The sequence below is a fragment of the Zonotrichia albicollis genome, chromosome 7 (genome assembly GCF_047830755.1).
Source record: "Zonotrichia albicollis isolate bZonAlb1 chromosome 7, bZonAlb1.hap1, whole genome shotgun sequence".
Lineage (NCBI taxonomy): Eukaryota > Metazoa > Chordata > Aves > Passeriformes > Passerellidae > Zonotrichia > Zonotrichia albicollis.
The window spans coordinates 23,160,826-23,188,504 of record NC_133825.1 but is presented as its reverse complement, the minus strand read 5'-3'; the positions used below and the strand labels follow the sequence as shown (position 1 = coordinate 23,188,504).

Sequence of the window (27,679 nt, the reverse complement as noted above, 5' to 3'; positions counted from 1 at the left end):
GGATGCTCTGACTCCCTGCCTGGTGTGTGTTTTCCCCAGCCACTCTTATCAAGACACATCCTCAAGAGTTATTCGGAGCTGTTTTGAAGAGGGCACAGTAGCAGCAAGTCTGTCATAACAAGGGCAACACCTGAGCTTCCCTGGCTATCTGGAATACCAAATCCAGTCTGTATCTTTTTGTGGTTTAGGAGTGAGACCAAGGATTTCAGTTGTCACTTGACAATGAAACACGACAGGATATGATTATCTGAATATTGAATCAGATTTCTGGGGAAGCTGCCTGTCTGAAATCATTGCATTTTTATTAAATTTGACACTACATGTAGAGATAAAATAGTCAGTGACTCCATTTCATTACTGTGGTAAAAAAAAAAAGACTGCTTTAATATAAAGCCTCCAGACTGTCTGAGGGTTCAGGCTGCATTAACAAAAATCACTGCACTGCTTTGGTCCTTGGGAAAGCCTTCTGCAGTGAATTCATGTGGGCAAAGAGACACCACTCAGCACAGGCTGCAGCAGCACTGTTTGTCAAAGAACAATCCAGCAAGCTCAGGCTTTATTTGGTGTGGATAGAAAAAGCAGAGTTGAGTCTGAGTGTGCCCTGGGAATGGTGCATGAGCCAGGCTATGGATGGCACACATTGGTGGGGTTTGTGTCACATATCCTGTGGCATCCATCCATAGGGCAGATAGCTGCACTCCAATTTTCAGTGTTACAGCAATTGAAGGAATTGTAGCTCACTGGCCCCACCAGGTATAACATGCTCAGACAGGCTGTATATATCACAAAACACACAACACTTCCATTTCTATAGTCCCAGTAGCAAAGTTGTAGCAAACCATGGTAGACAGTTCTTGTCTGGAGAGGCAGTTCAGGTGGTTATTTATTTCCAGCAGTATTGCTAGCAGATAGTTCCCAGGCATTATTAAATTCCTACTCCCTAACAACCAATTCCCTATTATTAACATGCATTGACAGCCACTCACTACCTGTAAATGTACAATGTATTTGGCACAAATCAAACTTCATTTGCTGCCTGGGAGTATGGATTCAGTTTGATGGACACTATCAAAAACAAACCACAGAACTGCTTGGGGCCAGACAGCACAGATAAGCCAGAGCAAGTGAAATTTCATCTAACAGCTAGGGAAGTCAACTGGATGCTATCACTCAGTGCTGCACAGTATAAAAGGACAGAAGTAATTCTCTGCATTTCTAGCAAATTAGAGTGCATTTTCCAGGCTCACAAAAATTTTCCACTCCATTATCAAACAAATAAAAACCATGATAGTGAAAATTGAGAAACACATCTCTTATTTTTAAGAATATCACAAATACATCTGTTAAGTTGATTATTGATGCACTGAAGCATTAAACTGAGAGGTCTTTTCAGCCACCCAGGAATACATATGCCAATTTGTTTATCTAGCTACCAAATTTCAAAGTAGACTCTTCTGACAGTCCTGGGACCATTCTGCTCCCATGTGGGGCTAGAACTGCCCTGGTTTGTAATATCACAGACCTTCCTCCTCCACTCCAGGAAAAGAGGTTTTAAGCACTTACAGAGGCGCAGTCATGAAAGTAGAGAGACCAAAGTGTCTGCAAAAAAATTTTAATAATAAAATTTTAATAATAAAAAATTTTAATAACTAAAATTTTAATAATTTTTTAATTTAGTCATTGAGGAGTTAGGTCTAAACCAGAGAAGAGTAGAGGTTCCCAAAGTTCTGAGGAAAAAACAAAACTCTTAAACTCTGTGTTGCACTAATGGTTTTCTCTCTCCTTTATGGAGCCTGTTGGAGAGAATGAGCCCTCTCTTACTCACTTTCCCCTATTATTTGCCATCCATGAAGGGAGTTTATATCAGGCAGCAAAACTGGCTAGTGATGATTAGGCAGAAAAAGTAATTAGCAGGAGACAGTTTGATCAGGGAGCATGAACTGAAAATCAGGGAACTGTCAAGTTCCTTGGTCAAGAGAAGCATGGATAATAAACCTTACACTTAAACATGATTGGGTTTGAACGGGAAATGTTTTGGAATGGAGGAACTGAGAGAGAAAAGTTCATATTGGCACTGGGATTATTATAGTAACAAAGGGAGTGGTTGCAAATGGAGCTCTTAAAACCTCTTGAGAAAAAAAATCATTATTCTTTTTTTTAAATTTTGTTTGCAGAATAGAGAAAATTGTCCTAACTTTTCAGCCATGGAAAAAGCCCACAATGTTTTGCTCAAATTTCCAGTAATGTGAACAATCAGTGAGTGACCAGTTTTAATGAGACTTCCAAGAGTCATTAGAAAGCTAATGGCTTCTCAGATTATTTCACTTTGTCAGTTGATTACCTTGCTTCGTGTTGGGAGTGCATGTGATTGCTGCCTTGCAGGGAGCAGCAGCAGCACCTCCTATACCCAAAACAATGGGAAGTGCTGAAAAGTTGGATTTTCTTGCTTGGCCTGGGCTTTGCCCTCAGCAGCCAACAGAGCTGGTGCCCAGCTTGGCTCTCATCCCATCTCTGCCTCACACTTTTCCTAACTCACTGCATATCCCAAGCAGTAAATGCCTAGTGTGGGGCTGGCTCAGAGACCTCATTTCACAGAGCACTTGAGCCCCAAGAGGAGAATAAACACAGTATTAAAGCTGAATTTCTTTCCAGTAATATATTTCCATGTGCCGATCACCACCTCCTGTGGTGTTCAACCCATGCAATACAGCACTGGTATGTACTACTAGTATAATAATTAATAGTAATGAGGAAATAATTATTCAACCAATTCTTCTCCCTGAAATTCCACTCCTTGTAAAAATTCTAAAATCAAGAGAAAAGTCTTGGAAGTCACACTGCCACCATCTCCAAGGGAGGATTCCTGGATGTGGCTGTCCCTAGGCAATGACACTCATTGCTCAAAGGATGAAGATGGATCTTTGCCAAAGGCAGAACAAGATGATTTTGAAGATGATTATGGTCCAGTTACATTAAATCCCTCTGGAAATAGCTGCATTGTCTTGAAGGCTTTCCAGGTTAAATGCTGTCACATTTATCATGGCAAATGCAGAGTAACATCAAGAGATGTGTTTGCAGATCTTGGCTAATACCTAAAAACTGAATCAGCTCTATTATTGCCTTTATTGCTGACATCTGTTTCTCCCTAAAGATGTGTAAATAACTGCAGCCAACACAGCTGACAGGGAGGGAAGAGACAAATCAAAATGGAAAAGCTCCTCTGGGAAATTTTCAGCCCCCCTGACAATAAATTTCAAAGGTTACTACTTTCTTATGGCATGCAGTTAAACCCTAGGCTGTGCTAGATCCACTGCTGTAGGATGAATCCCTCTATGACGCAATTCTTATTTTTATAGTACAGCAGTGTCATATTCCCAGTATTCCCCATGCTAAGGAAGCGAAAGAATATATGTTTATCCATGAGAGATATAATGATTAGGTGTAAGAAGGTTAAAATCAGGAGACATAATAAAAAGAAGTATCTTTCCAATCACTTGTGCTTTGAAGTGAAGGACAGCCCTGAATTGAGGGTTATACTGCTTGTAACAGTCCCAGTGAAGCCTCCTCTGAACACTGTTTATTGTGTACACTTGGAATATCCCATCTGGCCCTTTTTTTTTTTAATAGAGAAGGATTTAAAGGTAGTAAAGAAGACATTCTTCACTCAGATCTATCTTCATGTACTACAAATGGAGAAGTGACAGTGAAAAAGAAAGCTCAGCCAAGTGGAAGGAAGTGGATAAGTTATTTTGTTTATTGTATCTATTACAGTTATGCCCAGGGACACGATGAGTCTAGGGCCTCGTTATGCAAAAATCACTGTGTGCAGCACAGAGTAAGAGCTGGGGCGAGCTCTGAAGAGCTCACAGCCAAACAGACAAGAAAAAGTCACCAAGCACACAAAAGGGTTGGGAACACAGCTGTCCTGGAGAATGTCTTCTCAGGGTCATTGGAACAACATTGTTATTTTCTTGTTGTAAAGACTGATTTGGGTGGGGTGAAGGCACAAGTTACTGATGGCAAAGAATGAGCAAAGTGGGAAACCAGAGTGGCAAGAGAGTGAGAAGAAGAAGGAGGAAAAAACAGGAGCAGCAGAAGGCACTGAACCCCACAAGGTCCTGCAAGGTAGCAAAATATTGCCAAAATATTTACAAAAACTGCAAAAGAACAAATTTCATATTCCAGATGTCATACACTGATTAAAATGATGGATATCAATTCCACATTTAAACTAGATGCTAACAAAAGACATGGCTACACTGCCCTATCTTTTGCCATGTGTATAATTTTCACATTTTTTAAATGTGAATTTTAAAAATTCCCAGCTCTAGGTTAAGAATTTCATTTCTTAAAGGAAAGAGTTTGGAGCCTCCCTGCAGTTTCATCCTATGCTGTAGTACAGAGCACAGACAGGTACTTTTAGAAGAAAACCATCAGGTCTCACAGGTGAACTACAAAATATCAGTTGCCAACAAAATTCTTAGAGTGTATTTTGAGCATTGATCTAGACACTTGGGAGAAAATATTATTGAAAAATCATTAGACAACATTACATAGCCTCATTTAACATTACCAAGTTGATACCATTAAGTCAGAAAAATTGATCAGATGTGTTTGGCAGACCTGTAGGAGCAGCAGAGGGACTCCCAGTCACTGGGGCTGAAGGTGGAGATGCCACTGTGCTGTGGCTTTCTGAAATGGGGACAGCATGACTGTTTAAATGTCTCCATAGCTGTCTTAAAACTGCACAGGAATGATTCTAGAACAATTGGCAATAAAATGATGAGCCTTTAATCATTCATGTCTTGGGGGAAACAAGAATCAGTTTTGCACACAAGTTTCTGGTAGCTTTCCAATTCTTAAAAACAAATTACAATAGCTTAGCAGCAAACAAACAAATATTCTTTTCTTGTTTACACCAAAACAAAAAAAAAAAAGAATAGAAAGATACATGTGCAGAAAATAACCTTCACTGCCAAACCCTCTGTAGCTTCTCGTGACGTTACAGAGCTGCAGCTTCAGCAAGGAGAGCATTCCAGGCTCCCCCTGGATGCCAAGGGTGACACCTCTGTGTGCTCACACTGCTCTGGGCTGCCCTGTGAGCAGAGCACCCTGTGCCCTCAGCAGCACCACTGGGACCAGCCCCTCCACTACCCCATCTCAGGGCAGCCCTGCCTCGAGACCCAGCTGAGACCAAAGCTTGCGCTCCAAAAAAATCTCAGTGAGGTTGTGTTCGTTTTTTAACATAATTTCACCTTTTAAAGTTCGAAGTTATGCTTATTCCTTCTTTTTCGTTAATGTGTATTTGAACTAAGTGAAAACTTCTAAGGAGAGGCTAGAAGATGAAAAGAGGAAAAAATGTGATTTTAAGTTTGGGAATTTCCTAATACATCACCCTTTAAAAATTATAGATAACTGTTATATTGCTAAATATATTTTTGTTTTCTTAGAAAGCCCTTTTTAATTGTGGAAAAAAATAACATAAGTGAGAGAAGGGAAATTTTGGTTACTTCCCCTCCTGTTAGCACAATAATGAAGACAACTGAAGCAAACCCCAATGTTCTGCAGTATCAGGAGGAAAGCAGCTTCTTTTTTTTTTTTTTCCAGCCATAAATCTTGGTGTCAGTGTCCCTGGAGGTTTCATCATTCTTCTCTCTATCCAGAAATATCTACCTTAGCTTTCAAAGTGTTTGAATTTGGGAAGAAAAGAGCTCATCATTTTGTGTGTAATTTCAGCTGAAACTAATTCCAAAAAGCTCTGGTGATGCACACTGAGCATTCCAGCTGCACAGTACAGCAAAGCCTCACAAATTTCTGCTCAAGGAACTGACAGAAATTGGTTGCTCTGTGGAGGTAGTTTGTCAATAGGAGTGAATCAGACCCAGACTCAGTGAGGTGCTTTGGGGAATACCAAAAGAGGAGTCTGATAACCTGGAGCAGCTTGTTATTGTGCTCTTATACAAGCTTTAGTATTTGTACCATATAAAATATTCCTTTAGCAATAAAGAGGCAGCAAGAATGAAATAATTTTGCTAGATCTTACCAGATAGGACTTCAAAGTATTAATTAAAACTGTTGCTTCCAAAAGACAGAGAATCTATAAAAGAGTACCTTTCAGCTGAAGTTAATTAAAGCAAATGGTCACTATTTTCCCCATCAGGAAAAAGACGGTCACACTTTGTTCCTAAATGCACAGGATATGGGCAATCCTGACTTAGTTTTAATTCTGCTTAGAATTTTTTTCTTTCTGCCATTCAAACATGAAGCTCAAATTAATTAAAAAAAAATAAAAGCTCAAATTAATAATAATAAAAAAATCCCCTTCTGAAAGCTATGTTGGCTTTCTCTTGCCTTTCTGTAGCCTGAAGAAGGCTCTGGCTGTGAGATGCCTCTTGAGCTGCCTACAAGGCTGGTAAAACAGAAGTGACAGAGTAAGAGGAACAGAAGTTAAAGGATTTTCCCTCCTAAAATAGTGGGAGATAGCTTTGTTGGATCAAAACACGAATAGGGAAGAGAAGGAGCTGCAGATACACTTCTGCTTCAGCCCTGATATCAGCAATGAGATTTGCCCAGGGAAAATGGAATTAATATGAAGCAGTGCTGGCCAGTGGCCAAGGACCAGCTGCACAAAGGCAAAGTCATTCCCCTCGTGGTGGCCTGGCTTCTGGGAAACTCTGAGCTGACACCCACTTGCTGTCTCTAGAACAACTCAGGCACGCTCAACCCTGCAGGCAGCAGCCAGAGTTTAGGCTGGGAGGCACGGAGCAGCGGGAAGTGCCTTGCTGATGCTGTGTTTGCCTTGCACACGGAGATTGGACATCCACCTCGTTCAGAGCACACAGCTCCGGAGGAGGAAGTGGACGAAGCTGAGAAAAACCAGCCCGAATATCAGGCCTTGTGAATATTTCCATTTTCTCCAAGAGAGGCGGCAGCACAGCCTGAATTTATCAGCATCTCCGGGCAGCCCACAGCAGCACAATCCTCCCTCTCCCCAGCCTACCCCGGCACGGAAACCAGCCCCTAAAGCAGCAGGTGGGCTTAACGGGGACGAGAATCCTTTAAGGACCGGATAGTTCAGCATCCCTGCGCTGAGCGCATCCTCCCAGCTCTGGCTGCGGGGGCTGTGCCGTGCGGGCTGCGGAGCATGGAGCTCATCCTGTTCCAGGAGCACAGGCTCTCTCCTGCCTTCGTTAATGCCCATGAATGCTAATCAGCACCACCTCGCTTTCCAGTGACGCTCCGCCGCATGAGTCAGCCGCAAGACGTTTGTAATTCGAGACACAAACCAGCGCAACATAACCTCAATTGTCTCGCTTTCATGTGTTTCTTTCGGGTTATAATATGTCTGATTTCACTTCCCCAAAGTTGCAGAGATAGAAGCAGCGTTCCTCCCTGCAGCAGCCAGTCACTATGGTGACCAACGCCAGTGCCATGAACGCACCTTCTGTTCCAGCAGGAGCCCAGAAGCGCCGGAGTTAAGAAATGATGTAAATAAAAACAGGAAAATCAAAGCACTGGGAAAACTTTTTATGGGTTTTAGATGCAACACTATGGAATATGTTGTTCACTAATGCCTGTGTATATGTATCTCTCAGAGTCTTGTGACCCTTCATCATATAAAAACAAACGAAGTATATTCTTTTATGTTTAGATGGGAAGAACAGAACAGTTTTACCTCTGCCCCTGTCACACAAATGAACAGACACTGGAGTAGCTAGTGGCTGATTCCTCCCTTACAGGCTAATCTTATAAATTGTAGATCCAGGCATGTCTGTTCTATGGCACAAATGTGATAGCAGACAGATTCTGCAAAGATAAGCAAGGAATGCCCTGATCTGCACTAAGCAGGTGTTGTGGGTCCCAGGACAAAGTGAGAGATGAGAATCTGACTCTAAGTTCTCAGAATGCTGATTTATTATTTTATGATATTATATTAAAAGATATTATATGCTAAAACTATACTAAAGAAGAAAAAGGATACATCAGAAGGCTAGACAAGAATGAATAATAAAAACCCATGACTGACCAGAAAGTCTGACACAGTTGGACTGGGATTGGTCATTAAGTAAAAACAATTCATGTGCTAGGTAAACAAGTCTCCAAATCACATTCTAGAGGAACAAAACATGGAGAAGCGGAGGCTTCTCATCTTTCCAGGAGAAAAAAATCCTTGTGAAGGGATTTTTCATTAAATATCCTGGTGACAGGCAGGAAACTGTTCTGCCAGGGAAGGGAACACAGGGTTTGCAGAACAGGTAAAGTGCTGCCCCTGTCCTACTCCTTCAGCATGTTTCCAGCTGCTGAAAACAGCTGTTGAGTGGCTGGGACCCGCTGCTGCCAGCAAAAGCAGCAGCTTGAAGGGTGAGGAGCCAGGCCTGAGCATCTCAGTGGTCACTTGGAGGTGACTTTGCTACCCAGGATAGAAATGTGTGTCAGGTGTTGCCTCATGTCCCCACTGAGCAGCTTGAGCTGGAAGGGAACTGAAGGATCAGCTCGTTCCAACATCTCTGCCAAGAGCTGGGGCTTCATCTGAATTCTCTTTGCTGCTCCCCATTGACACTAAAGGGTAAACTGGAAGGGAGTGATTTACCAAAAGCCTGCATAATAAAGGCTTTGCCAGAATTAAGAGCCAAGTTTCTTTGTCTCTAGTTAAGCAATGAGCTATCATACATAATTCAAAAGCTTTTTTCAGAATATTTCACACATTAATTAGTAGTAGTACTATGAAAATTCTTCTAATTTTATCACTGATAGTTTTTTGCTGCTTCCTGACTGTAAAAGAACTTCTTTAATCTCTGGAATTTATACATTACATTGCTTCTGCCTTTTTCTTTATTCACTTTTTTAAAAAATGTATTCTGTTTATCCCAAGTCTGCAAGAAAGTAATTTGCTATATAGCTGGCAGCTGGTTTGGTGTACCACAGAGTTTCACTGGTTGTATTCCAGCCAGAAACAGGGGCAGAGGACAAAGGAAGGCTGATTACAGTGAAATTTCATAGAATAGTGTGCTGCTTTATTCCCAATTAAAGGATGGAAAGGAAAAGCTATGGGTTTCAAGAGTTAAACAGGGAAGAAATCCTAATTTTTTTAAATGTCTTTGCTCACAGTCAGCAGGTTTCAAGGCACTTGTGTATCCAAAGTGATCAAATGGTGGTTTGTGTGTGACAGTCTCTCCACCCCACTTGACACCCCTCAAGGCTGTTTTCAACTTGCTGAAAGTATTCAGACACAAAGTCTGGAGACCCTGAGCCAGGCATGAATTTTTGTTGGTAGAGGAGGTAGAGCAAACCCTAGGGCACATTTCATGTTCCTTTTCATGTACATCTCAAAGCCCCCTCTTCTCCCTGCCCCACCCCCCCAGTGCTGTCCCTTCTCAGTAAACACAAAAACAAAACAAAGAGCCCTTCTTTACTCTCTGGGGAAAAGAAAAAAAATTAAAAAGACTAAAAAACACTGCAACTTTTAACAGCCTCTGTACTTCTGAGTACTCAACTCTGCCAACATCTGTTTCCCCTGTCTGCAGTTAAAATGTAAATGCCATCTTCTTTTCTCTCCCTTCTCCTTTCCCTAGACAACTGTGAGACCTGCCCCGTTTTTGGGCAAAGTAAAAGAGCTTTTCCTTGTTGGCTCTCTCCAAGAACAGCAGGGAACAAAGCAGTTGTTATTTTTAGATCCCATGGTTCCACTCAGTGCAGGAGGCTCTCTGCCCTGGAAAGATGAAGATTCTCATCTGTAGCTTGAAAAGTATTTATTGCACTGCTGGATTAACCACTTGTTTTCAGAGTGCTGCATTGAAAAGCTGCTAATGGAAAAAGCCAAAAGCTATTAGAAATTTCTGCTTGTCCAAGCACTCAAAGCTGAAATGTATATCCAAGCCTTCTCTGTCACATCAGGCTCATCTTTTCTTATTCTTGTAACTCCATTATTTCCAGCCTGACAGCTTTCCCCTCTGTGCCATGGAGCCTTCTCCCATTCCCTAAACCACACTACATAAATCCCCCCAGGTTAAATCTTTTTTATTTTGTATTATCCCTACAGGATCCCACATCAGGATTACAAAGCTCTCTGTGATTCTCACACCCCATGTGCTCTGTGAGGGTGATTGCCACATCCCAGTCATCATGAGATAAGCAAGAAGTGACACTGGATGTGGCAATCTGGTGAAGGGGAACAGCAGGATGCATTCCAGCAAGAACTTGGAAAACACAAAGCACAAAGTCCCTGGCCAGCTTGGCTCCTTAGAGAGGGCTGAGGAACCCTGGAGAGGGAAAAGCAGAGTTTAACACCTTTGAGGAGAAGGGGAGGCTGAGAAAAACCGTGGTCACCTGTGTGTGTGGCACTCCTGGGAAATGGTGCTCACAGGAGCACACAACGAGCAGTGTGAGCCTTTTCTCCCTGACAATGGCTTGATGTGTCTCAAAGAGAAGCAAACAAGCAAAATTACTTGGAGATTTACTTACTGGGGACTAGATTGGAGAGAGAGGCCCAAATTAGTGGTTACTGCAAGATATTTTTGGAATAGGCCCTAAAACAAGAAACCTTGTTCAAAAACCAAGTATTTGACGTGACTTACACTTGTGAGTAGGGGTTCTCTTGTGGGCTGAAAGCATGAGCAAAAATCTGAATTGTTGGACCAAAACCATCATCTCTGCAATGTGGGGACTCTTCCAAAAGAGCTCTGAGCACGTTTAACTCCCTGTGTGGGCAGTTTGTAGTTGAAACCAATTATATTACATATGGGATCATCTATATGACATGAGGTTTGTCAAGCAGTTGGCACTAGAGATCACAGGCAAATGAAAATTCAGATCTTAATTACTTGAATAATGTATCTTCACAAATTTTCACCTTTTTTCAGATATTGTGAAATATGCTTACATATGCTCCCACCCCACAAAGTGTCTTACTTTTTAAAGAATCTGTCTTTATAGCCCAATATTTTTAATCACTAGTACTTATAACTATGAGCTACAAAGCAAATTACACACACTGGAAAAATTATACATAAAAAACCAAAAAAGATATTTTTCTCTAATGATACTTCTCCCTCCTAAGAGCAGTAGTCATCATTAGTAGAAAGCTGATTATTTAAGCAATAAACCCTCAGCTCTCTCCCACAATAGCTAGAAAACAACCCAGTGATCTCTAGCTAATAAATTGATATTTTAACAAACTATTTAATTTTGTAGAGAAAACCTGTATTATTTATATTCTGTTAGACTCCAAGCAAAATTAAGTTATTCTTTTTATGATATATTTCACCATTAGCATTTTCAAACACCAATAAAATGGAGACATATAACAAAAGAACTTTTTCTTAATTACTCTTTTAGATATCAAAACATATTTAGTTTGAGTTGAGAGTACATGCTAGAGGCAAGTGTGGCCTGTTCAGAGTTGTGTCTGTATTCAAAAATAATTAGCTGTATTCTTTTGATACTAACCCAGAAATAAGGAGGAACAACATTAATTTAATGAAGCTACACCAGCATGGCGTGAAGTAGAACACAGCTGCATTTTTAAAGAGATTTTCTCTAAAGTCATAATTTGAAGGGGAAATAAGAAAAACCAACTGCAACAAAAAATATTAGTAATTTCAGTTCCTGCATGGCATTTCTGTCACATCTAAAACTCAGACTGATTTGACCAAGAAATGAACACCAGCATTTGGGGATGCTAAGTAGCAGCTTTGTCAGGATGGCTAAGGGAGAGGCTTGGAACATCCTTGCTTGACTCGATGTGTTGTCACAGCAATTTGAACTGATGGCAGTTCTGAAATCTGAACAAAACTTTGTACCTTGACACTACCTGGAAAGTCAACATGCAGTCAGAACAGCTTCATCCAACACTCACAACTGCTCAGATTAAATTGGTTCCCATCCATTACCTCCTATCCTCTAGGTTATCCTCTAACATCATGTTCAAAAAATGAGGTCAGTGGTGAGGTGGGGTGTTTCTCAAAGGAAGGTGATGCCCAGAACAGCTCTCAAATGGCACCATTGAGACAGTTTTAGTGATCTAGCACAGCTAGGCAGGATGCTGGTGCATCCATTAACCTCATGGGCTGCATGCTTGTATGCCTTCAGATCTGTCTCATCCATTCCCTTTCTCTCCTTCCCTCTCTTTGTTTTTCTGTATCTCCAGGTACTGAAAATAAACCTGCATTAAAAAAGAAAGGAAACCAAAACCAACAAAAAACCCCAAGGAATGCCATGAAGGCTTTGCTTTTGAGAAAGGAGTGGAATATCTACTGAATGATCACTTCATCCTAAAGATTCAAATCTGTCCCTAAATTTTATATAGCATATTATTCCAAAGTATGAAGCTATGGTGAAAAATTTAACCCAAAGAATAATCTAACCTTAAGGATTTAACAAGATGACAATTCAATTCAATCTCCATGACAGGTCTGAGGATCTCCTTTCCATTTTGGAGGAGAATGGAGGAGCAGAAAAGGAAATGGTGCCATAGTTAAATACACCAGACTAGCCACTGTATCCAAGGGAATACATATAATGATTCAATTCAATGTTTGATTCTCCATTATACATAGCAGACACCACAGAAAAAGAAGAAAAAGCCATTTCCAATGAGCTGAAACAGCCATTGCAATTAAGAGCTCCTCTGAAGGCAAGGAGCAGCATCACCCAGTAATGACAAGCAGAGGGAGGATGCCCCTGATGGGAGCTGGCCATGGCCTTCATGGAATGACATGGAACTGATTCCAGAGCAGTGCAGACACAGGACCACACAGCCATCCCTCTCAGACTCCCTGAGAAAAAAAGCACAAATTCCTTTTTACCTTTTGGTTTTGACTATTCTGGTTTTGCTCTGTTCTTGCAGCCCCTTGCAGTTTCTGACTCTGTGGCACCAGTTCATTGTCTCTGCTGCCTGCTGGGGTTGGAAGAGGCTCCCCAGGGCTCCCCAGCACACACCTGAGTGATCACACACACAGTTGGATGAGGCTGCATGTTTGGACAATTCTGCTGTTTGCAGCCACAGCTCCCCAGCACAGACATGCACAGCTTCATTTCTGTGAAAATGCAGCTTCTGGGCCCTTGAACCACACTGGGCACTTTTGTTTTGTCTTATCTATCTCTCTGCATGTCTACAAGTGCCCACTGACTCTGACATACACTCCTAGCAGCCCAGACCCCTGTATTCAGCTTTCTATTGAACAGGATGTCAGCAGATGACAACCCACGCTCTATTGATGTCATTTGGTAATTTAACAACATTAAATATGGGTCAGAGTCTGACCTCCATCTCCACTTTAGTAGACACTTTATTATTTTGTTTTCAATCAACGAGTTAGACTGAGGATAATGGGGATATGCTGTGCCATAATTCATTGCAATGGCTTAAGCATATGCTCATAAAATGGCAGCTTGTTGTCTGACACAATTATGTCAGACTTACCATGGCTAGCAAAAGCAGATTTAGTACAAACTATCAGCTGCTGAAGTCTACAATCTTCTAAGACAACTATTCCAAGACATATAGTCAAATACTAGCTGATGATAAATAAGCTGATGGGATTTGCTCCCCCATGTCTGTGTGGATAAATCTGTATTATTTTGCCCAGTATACCAGAGTTCCCCTGTCTCTGACAGTCTCTGACTTGGCAAATTCATCCTTTTTTTTTTTTTTTTTTTTACTGGGCTATATGACAAAACTTAGTCTTTTCTGAAGGTGACTCTTAAGGGGAGCGCAGCACAAAATTTATATTGTCTCTGCAAAAGCTCCCACTCATTTACTGACCCCCCTGCCCACTTTATAGAGACACTTGCTTGTAACACCTTTAGAACAACCACTCCTGTGCCAGCACAGAGCTTCCCCTGGAAAAGGTTAAAGGGGCTGTAAATGCTCCTTATCAGGGCCAGCTGCCCATAGCTACTACAGATTTAATGTGCCAATTGCTACTAAAAAGCAGGGTTACCTTCCTCTTATTTTATGCATTCTTGTGGGTCCCTTCCAACTCAGGATATTCTGTGACCCTGTGAAATTCCCTGAAGTATCCTGGAAGGCATTTCACCTCACAGATTCAGACTTCCTACTGAGTTCAAGAGGAACAATTTGCTGTGTAAATCCTTGGGACAGTGGTGAGGGGCAGCCTCAGACTCCACACTGCAGCTACTGAAGTAAGCAGAGGAAAGATTGCAGAGTGCTCTCTCAGAGAGACAAACTCAAGACTGCTAAGGGACACCATAATACAGCTATTCGTTGGTTAATTTGTAGTGGGTCTCCTTGTGAATTATCTCATTTCTTCTATGTGGAAAAACCTGACATTTGCTGTCACCAGTGTCCTCCTTCCCTTGCCAACCCTGTGACCTCCAATGACCCCTGTGGCAGCTTAAACCCAGCAATATCAATAATTATTGATATTGATTCTCCACACCACCTTTTCAGAAAGCTGTGGAAAAAAAACCCTTCAGCCTTGAAAGATAAAGAGCAAAGAATGTGACAATTTGGGGAACTGGTGCAGGCACGCAGGGTGACAGAGCTGCTGGATGCTGCTGGGTCCCCCATCCCAGCAGCAGGGGCAGACACTGTTACAGATGCTGCCATGCTGATGCTGTGCCCATAATCTGCTCTCATTTCATGTCTGATTTCCCTTCAGCTAACAGAGGAGCGGTGTGTGAGCTGCCATCCTTCAGGAGGCTCTCTGCAGTCTCCAAGGACTCCTCCTCAGCACAGTCCTTCAGAGGCTGTAAATACAGCTGCTAATTTCCCTGATAAATAACACAAGGACAAGCAACAGAGAGGAATTTGCACTGCTGTGCCAGTTCCATTACTTAGGAAAATTGTCCTTTTACTATCCAGAACACAGAATAGAGATTTGCATCCTAAACAGTGCAGGTTTAATTTGTAGCATCCCTTCCTGCCCTGACTCTGACCTGGAGCTACCAAACCACTAACAAATAAAAACTTTGGAAAAAAAATCAGTGCTGCTTTTTTTACCTGTCATTTTCTGTCTGCTGCTTTGAAGAATTATGTTCTGAATTTACACTTTATTATAACTAGCCTTGCTTCAGATCCTGTATTAAATGATTCACACACAAAAGTAAAGATCTGTAGATGCATTTTTGTCCTCATATCAGCACCGTATCTACAAAAACACTCTCCAATATCTTATTTTCCTTCAATTTATTTTGTAACTTCAGTTTCCTTTTTCTCCATTAGCACTCTCTGCTTTTAAAACTGTAGAAGCATTCTTTTGATTGTATCCATTTGAAAAACATCAACTAATATCAGAATCAGTTAATGAAGAACCCCTCTTTTCTGATCTGACAACACCTTTATTACATGTACTCTGTAGCTAAAAACCTGTTTATTTGTATGGCAAAAAGAAATTATACTGGCACCAGAGCTGTAAGATATATATTTTTTTACTGTAGCAATTGAGGAGCTCTTTGAGACAATAATTCTACAGTCTTGAACAATAGCGTTGCAAGTCTGTCTGTGTATTTATTATTCTACTCTACAGTGAGAAATGGTTTCTTCTTTCCAGCAAGATATTGAAAGAGAAAAATAATTTTTTTACAATATTTTTTTTAAAATACTTGTTTTAGCGTTTCAGTTATAATTAAATTTTACTTCTTTGAGGATAACAAACTGTGATACACCATAAACCCAGAGCACCAAATTAAATTCTACCAGGGTTTCTTTAATATAATACCACACAAATCAAGTAACTGGCAGCGCAATTGTTTTCCTACCATACTTGCAAGGTTTTGTAGAACGGAATATATTTAAGTTCTACTTCTTAAATATAATTTGCACTAATGACTAGATCACCCAGTGTGAATTACCAAAGGCTGCAAATTAACAAAGATGAGAAGATATCCAATTATTTTTAAAGGGCTAATGGATTCTAAAATGTACTGGTTCTGTCCTTTAGAGATGATGCGGTGTTTGAACCATTCATAATAACACTGTAATAACAGAACACACCTCAGCAGATCTGTACAGGTAATGATCATCCCCAAGGCTGTGCTGCTGATCTGGCACAGGAAGGATGGGACAGGGAGAGGCCTCTGCAGTGTCACCTGCCAGGGTAACAAGTGAGCACAAGGCAGAAAAAGGCATTTCCATCCCATGACAAGGACAGTGAGAAGGGACTCAAAGCTGCTGCTTAGGCAGTGCCTGTGCTGGAGACAAAGGAACCAGAGTCTCCAGAGCTGTCACGCACTCCTTGTGCTGCTGCTGAGATTTGTGCAGTGCCAGACGATCTCTGTGCAGGGAAAGTGTACTAATACCCCACAAAGCACTCACAGCAGTGTCTCCAAGACACCAGCTCATCTCAGCAACCACCAAAATGAGATTTTCTGCCAGACATGACTCCAATAATTCACAGATAAACATCAATCCGGTCCCAGCCCCTTGCTACCCTTGACTCACCAGGGCTGTCCCACAAGCACCACAGAAAACAATATTTACTTAAACATGGAATGACCGAGCTGGATGGGAATGGCAAAGATACGCGCATGAGTTGGCATGAATGAATCTTTGAAGTCATATTTGTTAAAAATTACTGCTTAGAAAGGACAAGTGCAGCACTGCCGTCATTGCTCAGACTGCAGCATCTCTTCAGACTCTGCTCAAGGTTTGCTGGAGCTCCTTCAGCACTCACTTTCAGCTTGGCTGCTGCTACTGCCAGCCCTCCTCATGTTCAGCAAAGTCAGACACCAACACCTTTAATGCATTTCCAGCCCTGTTGGAGTGCATTCCTAAAACAACTCCAGTTCCTCAAATTGCTCCCATTAAAGTAAAAACTGCCATTTTTTATTCCTTTGGCAAGCACTGCATCTTATTGTGAGAATAACTCTTTTTACAAGCAGAGAAAAAGCCTGGTATTAGCGGCAGCAGCAGCTCTAGGTCTCTTTCAGATCACACATGTGTATTAGCAGCACTTGAGAAGTGCAATTGTCTCCTCACAAAACATGAACCCCAAGCTGGAACCTCTCCAGGAAGATGTGTGCTGGCCTCACACTCTCAGCCATGCAGGACAACACCACTGAGGCTTCTGAGACCTCACAGAACACTGAGTAAATCCGTGGCTTTGGCACAAACAAGGAACTGCAGCTTGCCCACAGCTTTTAGAAATCATGCTGATTGCACTGAAGTGCTGCAATCTATCCAGCCCAAGGCTTGGTTTGCATATTTGCAATTTTACTTAAAATACTTGTTGCTGGACAAGTCTCTTGGGCTGTCGGCAAAACCCACAAGCACGGGTTTATTGAAGATTTTCCCACAGTTCAATTGAAGATACCTGGAAAACACATCACAGCTGATCTAGACACTGTTTTGATTAAATAAAAGACTAGTGCAGACTTCTCAGCAAGTAATTCCTCCTAATTATTTAGTTAAATAATTAACTAAATTATTTTTTCTTCTATTTTTTTACAACTAAGACTTAAAATTTTACCAATTCTTTTTTTATCCCAAAGAGACAATGCTTATGCAAAACAGCAGGCAGAGACTCAGTCTCCAAATCTGGAAACCAATTTAGATGATGTTTGAAAGAAAAGCAGGACTCTGAAGCATTTCACTGCTGTCGTGAGTGGTGTTTGGCTGGAGGAGAGGGCCCAGGGCAGGCAGAGCTTGGTGCTGCCCCCAGGCTGCTGGGTGGCACCCGGGGAGCCAGACTGAGCCTCCAGGCCAGCTCAGAACAATTTTTGGGATTTTTTTTTTTGTTTGGTTTAGCATTTTGTGCATTTCAATCCCCAAAATGATCTCAAAAACCCAAGTTATTAACCATTTCCTAAAATTTTCTCTGTGAGGACTTTTACAGCTAGTCCTGCTGTTCTCACTCCTTCCATTCCTACTCATCTTGTAATCACCCAAATGATTCCTCACCACTGAAATAACCAAATGGTGATTTTCCTGCTGATGAGAGGGAACCCTAAATGAGTTCCTGCTTTGGAATCCCATCTCCTGACATGCAGAGTCGTTTCTGACACAATACATGATCATGGTAAGCCATCAGTAACCTGTCACATTCTATTTCTAACTGCTACCCTGTTAATTAACCTCATTATCTGGGGTTAATTAAACCAGGTTCAGGTTATTGTGGCAAGTGTCACAAGCTCTGCATCACAGCCACTTGTACAAGGGGCTTGGGGCTCTCCCTGCTTGGGAAGGCCAAGGAGAGATGGAAAAGCTTTGCTTCAGGAGCAGGGTGTAACTGCCTGGCAGCTGGGGGCACAGATGGAGGATGGCAGCAAAATAAGGAAAAGGGAACCAAGAAGGGAGAGCAAAGTAATCTATTCTTCCCAATAATCTACAATCCATTCCTTCCTAATATGTTTATGCTGGGGGGTGTTTAGGTGAATCCCTTCCTTACATCCACCTGCATCCCACACACTTCTCCCCATTCCCATTTCAGCCATCCTAACTCCTGCATTTCTGGAGGCTTCAGCCTGAAGAGTTTCAAAGCTCAGGAAGCACACAAACCAACATTGGAACATTTATACTGAAATGTATAGGAATGTTTTTTACAGAAATTAAAAGTGGTGTGTCATACCACAATCCCATTTCTGCAATCCTGTTCTTTAATGAGTACAAAATCATTCTATATTTTCATTTAACAGCAATTTTGTTGTCTTCCCTATTATGATATGGACAACCATTTTATAACATAACTGTATATGAGAAATGCTTTTTGAAAATAATTCTAGGCAGCTTAAAATTTCATTGGAAATGTTATTTTAAATTGATCTCAGTAGTGTTTTTAAAAAGTCCTGTAGAGAATGCTGATTGAAATTTATGCATGCAAGTTATCTGAAAAATCTTTGCAAGAAAGGCAGATTGAGTACTAAAACACAGCAATGCTGATACTTGAGAGTGAGCTGACACTCAAGAGGATTTTGAACAAAGTGAACTGGAAATATTTTCATAAACCATATCCCCAGCCTAACCCAATTTAGGATACTGAGGGTTTTATTATTTGTTTGCATTTAAAATGTTAAGAAATTAAGTATTTCCATATTTGCTAGCAATTTTTAGTATCTTCTTTTAAGCCAAATGTAATCCTTTAAAATCAGAAGGACAATGTGAAATACTGGCAGTTTTTGGCAGGGGATCTGATTGCCCTCTCAGTGGTGATCCTGCCACTCTGCTTCTGCCCATTTTCTTGTGCTATTTATTCTGTGTGTTCTTTGGGGCAGGGACCTGAGGGATCCTTTCCCTCTGTCCCACCAAGCCTGAACACAAATCCTCCCAAACTTCTGAAGCATCCAAGCAGCTGCTTGGCACAGATTTGGTGCAGTGATCTGACTCCACTGGGGCAGCCCCTACACGAGGCCAGATCCCAGCCACAGTAGTTTAGGGCAAAATGTACAATCCTCTGTTGTTCCACTGCAATGAATGAGCACAGCTCAGAGACAATGTAGCAGAAGATTAACTAAATCTGTTATGGATCTATCATGCTATTAGAGAATTATGCCTGTTAGCACATTCATAAAGAAGTTTCTGCAGCCATAACAAAATTACAGTCTATTGTTGGGAGAAAAATTATCACCTGCAATAGATTCAGAAGGAAAGAATAATGAAGTTTCTAAGTTTACTCCTCATAACCTCTGTAAAAGACTACAAAAATGAATGTCTGTGTTGCAAATATTATGGCATGTTTAATGAAGATTGTAGTAGAGCTCTGTCTCAGCATGTGAAAAAGTTGCACAGGAGTTTTTCCTTCATTCAGAATTCTTAGCTCAGTTACACAGGGGTAAAGCAAAACTTTTGCACTGGACACTGCTACTTCACTGCTTTAAGAATCAACAACAAAATTGTGATATATTTGAATTTCCATTTTAGTGCAACCCAAATTTAGCAGTGACCAGCTGATAACCCTTTTTGACTGAATTTATCTCTGTGTATGCATCTTGTCCATGATTAGCCTGTGTTGTTAGTCCTAGAGCATGTCCTAAGATGATACAAGGAAAATAAAAGCAGATCTAATGGTGTTTTGAAAACATCCAGATGTAAGATTTCATCTATTTTACTCAAAAATAAACCCTAAAAACCAGATTGTTGGTTGAATGATCAAAAGTGCATTATTCTCCATAGTATTTAAGAATAAATTACTGATTCTACCAAATACATCTGCCTAATTCTCATAAAAAGGTTTTATGATGTCACCTCCTACCTACAAAAACTGCTGTGTGCTCTTAAGAACATGATTTTGCCAGAGTTACACAGTAAAACAAAAACATATAGTTATAAATATTCCGTAAGAATATTTGCTGCCTTTGCAGATGGTGACAATTTCTACCCAGAAGAGTGACAAATCCAAAACTGAACCACTCTTGAGAGGTGCTCCCATAGTCAAAGATTAAAATCTATTCAGAAATGCAACATGGGCAGTTTTCTGTTCAACAATAGTTTCTTCCCAATTTTAATTCCAGTTTTTCTGCCCTGGAAGAATCTATGTAGGTTTTTACCGGACAGACAGAAGGCTTTCACATACAGAGAGCAAAGAGAACTAGTTAGTTTTTCCCTGATTTTATGAGTAGATTAAGTTTAATGTTTTGGTTTTATTCTAGTAGCACAGACCACTCCATTGCCTTTTGTGGAGCTACCAGGGTATGAAATCACATGAGATGTCAATTAAATACCTTAATATCTATTAAAGGACTGTTTTCACTGATAATTCAACACCAGCATCTACACACACACACACAGAGGTTTATTGTTAAATACTTATCCATTGTTCCTTAATCACAAATAATATTTTCAGCACTGCATCCATGCAGCATTGTTTACTGAAGAAAAATTGTATGTATTTAGTAAAGCTAAATATGTGTTAGGCACACACCTTGTGAGCACAAGAATGGCTCTGCCACACAACATCTCCAGATTGTGCACTTAACCTTGAAATGACAACACCTTCTGGGTCAGCGGGCTCAGTGTCTGGGAGCAGGCTGGGTCTGGGCTGCTGGGATGCCCTTGCCAGCTGCTGCTGAGCTGCTCCTTCTGTTTGTGCCAGCAGCTGGGCTGGTGTGTGCCACAGAACCCTGTCTGGCCTGCAGCAGGGCAGGGCACACAGCTGCCCACATGGGAGCAGTGGGCTGTAGCTGTACCTGTAGCTGCAGTGAAGTCTCCCAGGGGATGATTCACTAAGGCCTCCCAAGGGAATCTCTCTGCCAAGAGCAAATATTCCCTCTAACAAGTACAGTCTGCGCCTCGTCATGAGCTGATCAGCAGCCAGGGCTACCCAGCATCTTAAAGCCTGGCATTGCAGGGATTTCCTGCAGCTCTTCCTGTGCCAGGTCCAGATATCACTGAAGTTAATGTCATTCACTTCTGCTCCTCTCAGAGCCACAGTTAGAGGAGTTAGAGCTGTTTTCATTCTGAGTGGAACCCAGCCATATCAGAGATCCAGGTGGTGATCCATGAGAGAAGCAGTGCTGCCTAAACAAGTAGATCAATAAATGCTGGGGTAATTTACCTTCTCCCGCTACACTTGCAGAAGCCAAGTTTCACCAGAAAGTGGAACATCTTATATGATACAATTAATTCCCAGGATTTTCTATAATCACTACCCAGTGTTTTGCACTCTGGGTGATCTCTCCTTGGATCCTTGCCCTGACTTATACAGCATCTTCTTTCCCGGTGGGTGCCTGGGGATTTCATGGTGCAAAGGGCAACTCTTTGCAATTTTTCAGTGGACTTCTGGTAGCAAAGAGTGTTCTTGAACAACTGCTATTCAGAGAGATATGTACACAATTCCCTTTGGCATACCAAGATAAAAAAAGAAAGAATCTACTATACTTATTTTTTCTTTGCACGTTTTAGAGTGGAAGAATGTGATTATTTTCGTACCACATGCCTTGGGGTAGCAATACTGGTCTTCATGCTACCATGAAAAGTCACCAGAAGTAAATTTCTCAGTCATCTGCCAATAAAACCACACATTAATGAGATGTACAACCAATAGCCTGGCTGTGATTTCATTCATTGTAGGGGCCTAGAAATGCCCAGCTTGTCTCATTCTTCTTTCACCCATGGTCCTCACAAGGCCACAAAGTTTTGTACTGTAACAAAATTGACACCAGTTTGAAGCATAGCAGACAATACCAGAATGGAAATTTTTCCTGCTCACTATTTCAGCCAAGAGGCCCAAATCCTGAACTGTTCATAACTTCTAAGGGATCCAGAAAATTCTTCACTACTGCAGCTTGGAGCAGACTAGATATTAATAAAGGAAACAATACCTAGAAGTTTACCCTCTGTAGCTTAGTCAATCACAAAAAAATCTGATCAGACCTCAAGAGTTTGAGTTCATGTTCATTCATTAAGTGTAAATATCAGGCCAGAAATCTAGAGAAATATGCAGATACCAACAAAGGCTAGGAACAGCACATTCTTTGAAATGTCAAAGTTCTTACAGATTAATTATGCAACTATGGAAAACAGGAAAGCTTCATTTGCTTGAACCTAAGAATAGCTGTTTGAATAATGAAGAAACAGAAGTGGTTACAGGTTATTTTTCTGCACCCCAAAACCTTTAGTAAAACAGGAATTTAAATATATCTGATCTTCTCTAATAACTTTCTCTGAGATGAGAAAAATCATAGGGTGGGGGAATATAAACCCTAATCTGAATCCAGATCAAGGAATTTTTCCTGCTGTAAACATCTGTGAAAGTTGGGTGAGCATCAGGCGAAACCAGGAATCCATGTGGTTTCATTAATTGACCACATTGCATCATTACATAGATTTTAATTTTTGTTTCCTTGGTTTGTCAGGGATTATGTTTGCATACCTGGTTTCTTGGTGAGAAAAGCAGAGTCATTTCCATTCACTGTAGGATAGGCATTAGTAAATGAGAACACATGGAACAATATTGGGTGCACACAACAACGTCTGCCTTGTGTTCTGCCAACCCCCCTGATTCCTAGAGCAAGAACAGGCTGGTGTCACCTTGGCACCCTTATCATCACTTATATTCAACATAAATACCATCCTTCACACAGAGGTTATGCCTTAGGCACAGCCAGTTTTTGCTTTAAGACAGTAGGAGCTGCTGCTCCAGAACCAGGGATTAGCTGGGGCTGATCTGGTCTCCCCCTTGCAGTTTACCTACTCCTGGCATAAATTCAGATATACAACTGCTGCCTATTAGCAATGCCACACAGCCCCAGGGAGTGGAGCACGGAATATTCCACATTCTGATGTGGGACACACCAGGAGCACATTTTACTTGGGATCCAAGCCATATCTCACCTTCAGGAGCTCTGAAATTCATCCCATCCATTTGGATTAGCGCAAAAGAAAACAATGCACATGCCCACACCACCAGGCACCATCCTTTCCCAGTTCCAGCCTATTGGATCAGTTCCTACCAGCTGACTCAAAAGGAAGCTGACATTTGATAGTTAGATTTTCAGGTTAAAATGAGATAGGCAAGTTGGAAAAGTTGTTCTTTAGAAAGCAAAAAATGAAAGGCAAGAGACAAATAATAGTAAAGGTGTTCAATCTTTGAGGAAAGCACCAATTCCTACATGTGCTTTTTTACAGGTATTTTACCTGAAGGAGGAGTATTTAAACAGCAAATTGTTGAAATAAGCTGGACAGCAGTGCAAGTATTGAAATATGTGGTGCCACATCACTTAAGCAGAAAAGTGGATTATTTCATCCCTGTTGTCGATTTCAGGGGATTCTGATAAGCATCAAACAAGTAAGAAGGAGGAAATAGTTTTCCAGACCCTGGAAGCACACAATTTGGCTGAAAAAGAAAGGGACAAATTCTACCTTCTATCACACTGATTTATACCTGGAGCAACTCAGCTGAAGTCAGTTTCCTCAATGGAAATTCAACAAAGGATCTGAGACCAAAAAAACGGTGCAACTACTATTTAATGGACAGCTGACTTTCTGGAAATTGGATCTCCAGCAATGAAAACACTTAAGGGCAAGCCCTTACCAGGAATTTGTTACAGAGAACAGTAGCTGAGTGAAGATGACAGATCCCCAAACACACTCCAAACCTGTCTGAAAGCTAAGGCTCAGCTCAGAGTCTCTGGGGACACTGCTCTGAGCAATGGTGAATGAGGCTCCAGTTACACACAGGCCCAAAAGCAGAACCACTTGTTCTCAGGGCAAGGAAAAGTAAAATACAAAAGCACAATGCAAGACAGCAGCATGTCAGAGCAGCAGCACTGCACACTCAGCAGCTGAGTTGGAAACAACCAATGTATTCAACACTTGCTGCTCTTCTTGTACAATTGCACTTATTCACATGCCAGGAATTTCTGAAAAGCCAACATTCCAGCACACTAACTCAGGAGGAAGCAGGAGCTCTACCACACAGACAGTGATGGCAGGGATCCTGGAAGCAAAGCCTTGTGTCACATGCAGGATTCACTGGCAGTGCTGCAAAGCAGTGTGACAGATGCTGGATGTGGCACCCACCCCACAGCACCCAAAATGAACTGGGGAATGCCTCAGAGTGGGCACACCTGGAGCTCTGCTCTGTCTGTCCTGAGGCAAATGGCACCTCCTGCCTCCACAGCCAGATATTATTTAAAATATTACACATCTTGCAGGACATTCATTCACAGATTTATGCAGTAAAGACAAAGAAATTTTCACCACTATGAAAGATGAATTATATATACATATATATGTCATTATTTTCCTGTTTGAGGACTTGATATTTGGCAGAATAAAAAAAAAAAAGAAAAGACCCTACAAAAAACTACAAGGAAATAGAAACCTCCAAAATTCCCTACATCAGTTGAACATTCTGAACACACCACATTGATTAGTACCTTTGGAGTGAATTTAATGCCAAGTGGAGAAAACAGACTGCCCAGAGACCACAGGGCAAAAAGGATATAACTCCTTTGGTACTTGGTATCTCCTCATCATCTGTGCTGAATGAATTACATAGGCAAAAACAGCAGGGAAATTGGCCTATTTCATGGTCTACTTAAATCTTCTAACAGGCACATTTTCTGAAATCTGAATAAAATGCTTAGATCTACCAAACATCTGAGTGAGTTTTTGCTTTAAATGGCAGCTGTGGTGTTATGCAAATGTAGCTCCACATGTAATTAATGTATATTGTGATAAAGCTGCCAGTTATTAATAAAGCCCCAAATAGAATTAGAAAACTTTTTTTTAGTGTGCTATGATTTTCTATATATGATCATTTATATTCTTAGCTGGAATTATAAATAGCATTTAATAAATGGGACAGGAAGCATTGTCTTAGTCTGTGTTCTGTTCTTTGGTTGTCATGTCCTTCCTTTTAATGTGTTTCCCCAACTTTGGGGTTTTCACATTAGTTCTAGAACAATCAGCTCTGGCACAGGGGAAATATTATCTCCCTCCTGCTTTATACTTAGAAAACAAATGAAGGTCATTTTTCTGCAGGACAGAACCTCAACGACCCTCTTTATCACTCATATTGCACATTTTCCATTACAAGTGCTTCCTGTTTTCCCAAAGAATATCACAGCAACAGAAGCATTTCCCCTGTGTGTGAAATTCCAGTGAAGGCAGGGATTTTTCTGCTGCTGCACTGAGGGCACAGACCAAGCCAGGCACAGGATGCCTCTGCTGCTCATTATCCTGCATGCAAATCCAGTCTCCTCAAAGCAGCAGTGCATGGGAGTCCTCAGATCATCCCATTTCTGAGGATTTCCCCCTTCCTTTATCTGGCTTTTTCTGTTTTACCCTTCCTTTCCTTCACTTCACATTGTCCCTCTATTTTTTACTCTAGAAAAACCAGAAATTCATCCCAGAAACACCCTTCTATTAACTGCCTGTCATCTAAACCCTTACTCTCCTAATGTTGGCCCTGAGTCTGCAATAAGGAGAATCCCTCTAGAGTCCAGGGAGGCTCATTGATGTGAGCCAGCACAAAATGTCACCTTTTTTGTTTTCCATCAAAACCTTTCCTGGTTCTATCAGGAAGAAAACTCAGATTTCAAACAAAACATCCACCATTAGTACAGCAGATTTGTGTAAATGCCACTGATTCATTGCTAATAGACATCCCATTTTGTTGCTGTTATTGTTTCAGACAGACATACTGTGAACTTTAAGCTAAATGAAGGAAAGTGGAGGAATTAAGAAAGCCTAGGACAACAGTGATAATAATATAAACAAAGTTTTCTTTTTGTAATGGAATGTATGTATTTGTTGTGACATGCTGCATCAGGAATCATTTTGCAATTAGAGATTTCCATTTAAATCAAGAAGCATTTGTTAAATAAAGAAGTAGAACTACAGACAAGTAAATGAACTCCCACATATATTGAGCTCTACTACAGCATCTCAGTTAATCGTGGTGAAATGTGTAAACTCCCTTAATTAGCATAACCAAAGGGAACTGAATTTTGTTTCACATCAACTTTCTTTAAGCCTTACTCTATTTGCAGTTCTTTCTATCAGTTCTTTCTGCAGTATACTAGCAGACAAGTCTGTTCCACAGAGAATGTTCTTGATTACTCATTTGCAAGCTTATTTCAAAATAGATCATTCTAATGGATGAAATCTAAACATGCATCAGACCTGTTAACACCTGCATTTATGGGTTTGGCTCTGTGGACAGCAGCAGACTCCACTGGTCTATGGCTGAGCAGCACACTACATTGCCACACCATTTGCTTCTGCAGCTGTTCAGTGTGGCCATGCTAACCAAACTCAGTGCTAAAAGACCACTGCTGTTACTAAATATTACTTTATTTACCGTACAAAACCCCAAGCTCCTTCTCACCGGCCTCATACACCTGATGCACACAGGCCATGAAACACCCACTGCACCTCTCCAACCTTCCTCACAGCTCCCAGAGCAGGAAAAAATCACAGAAAACCACAAGAATGCTTATTGAAAAACAAAGCAGCTGATGTCTGTGCACCTTTCCACATAAACCTCTGCTTCAATTAAAATGTACTTACAGTAGAAGATTTCAGCCTCACTCATGGTATCCCCAACTCATCCAGGGCCTCCAGAGGGACAGAAGCTCCAACAGAGTGAAGAACACTGCACTCCAGCTTTGAAAAGTATGCCATATTGTTGCCATCTGAAAAAAGAGACAACAAGAGGGAAACTGTTGGAGGCCAGGTTATTCCCAACTCTTGCAGGTGCCTAAGGAATGGGGAGGTAAGGAGAGGATGAGTTGGTGTCTCTGCTCCCCAAAGTCTCGTGGGTTTATTTCTCAGGATGATGTTCATGGAGGGGAAAACATTTTCTAGCAAATATCCCAGTCCCAGGGAATGGCAGACAGCAGGACACACACATGTCACAGTGGTGTGGTGACAGCCTCTCACTGAACACACTGGTGTCATGCTGCCTTAGAATGAAAATAAACTCAGCAGGCCTTACATCTGCTGCTGCCATGTTATAGGCACTGCATTATGGCATCACATAACGCATATTTATGTTTATAACTGGCTTCCTCTCAATAATTAGGAATATTTCCTCTTATGTACCTTGTGAATCAGAGTGTGGAGTCCCCTTTTGCAGCACCTCACATACCTGATCCCTGTGGGGACGACGGTGGAGTACAACCAACACCAAAGAAGGCTTCAAGCATTTGCAGCTCTTTATTGTCCTTCAGCCCAACCTTTTATACCCCTGATGGTTAATGCACTGCACCTGTGTGCCCTCTGCTCCCTTTGGTGGCTGGTCAGTGTCCCTGGGCACTCCATGGCTCATTATCTCCA

General features: G+C 41.3%; 1 long non-coding RNA gene across 2 annotated transcripts in view; it reads right to left on the bottom strand.

Annotated features, from left to right (window-relative positions):
• LOC141729679 (uncharacterized) overlaps positions 1-27,038 on the bottom strand; it is a 254,031-nt gene extending 226,993 nt beyond the window's left edge. For both annotated transcript variants that reach the window (XR_012581081.1, XR_012581080.1), the window contains exon 1: positions 26,912-27,038. This is a non-coding gene — a long non-coding RNA (uncharacterized LOC141729679). The remainder of the gene's footprint in view (positions 1-26,911) is intronic.
• Between the last annotated feature and the right edge of the window lie 641 nt (positions 27,039-27,679).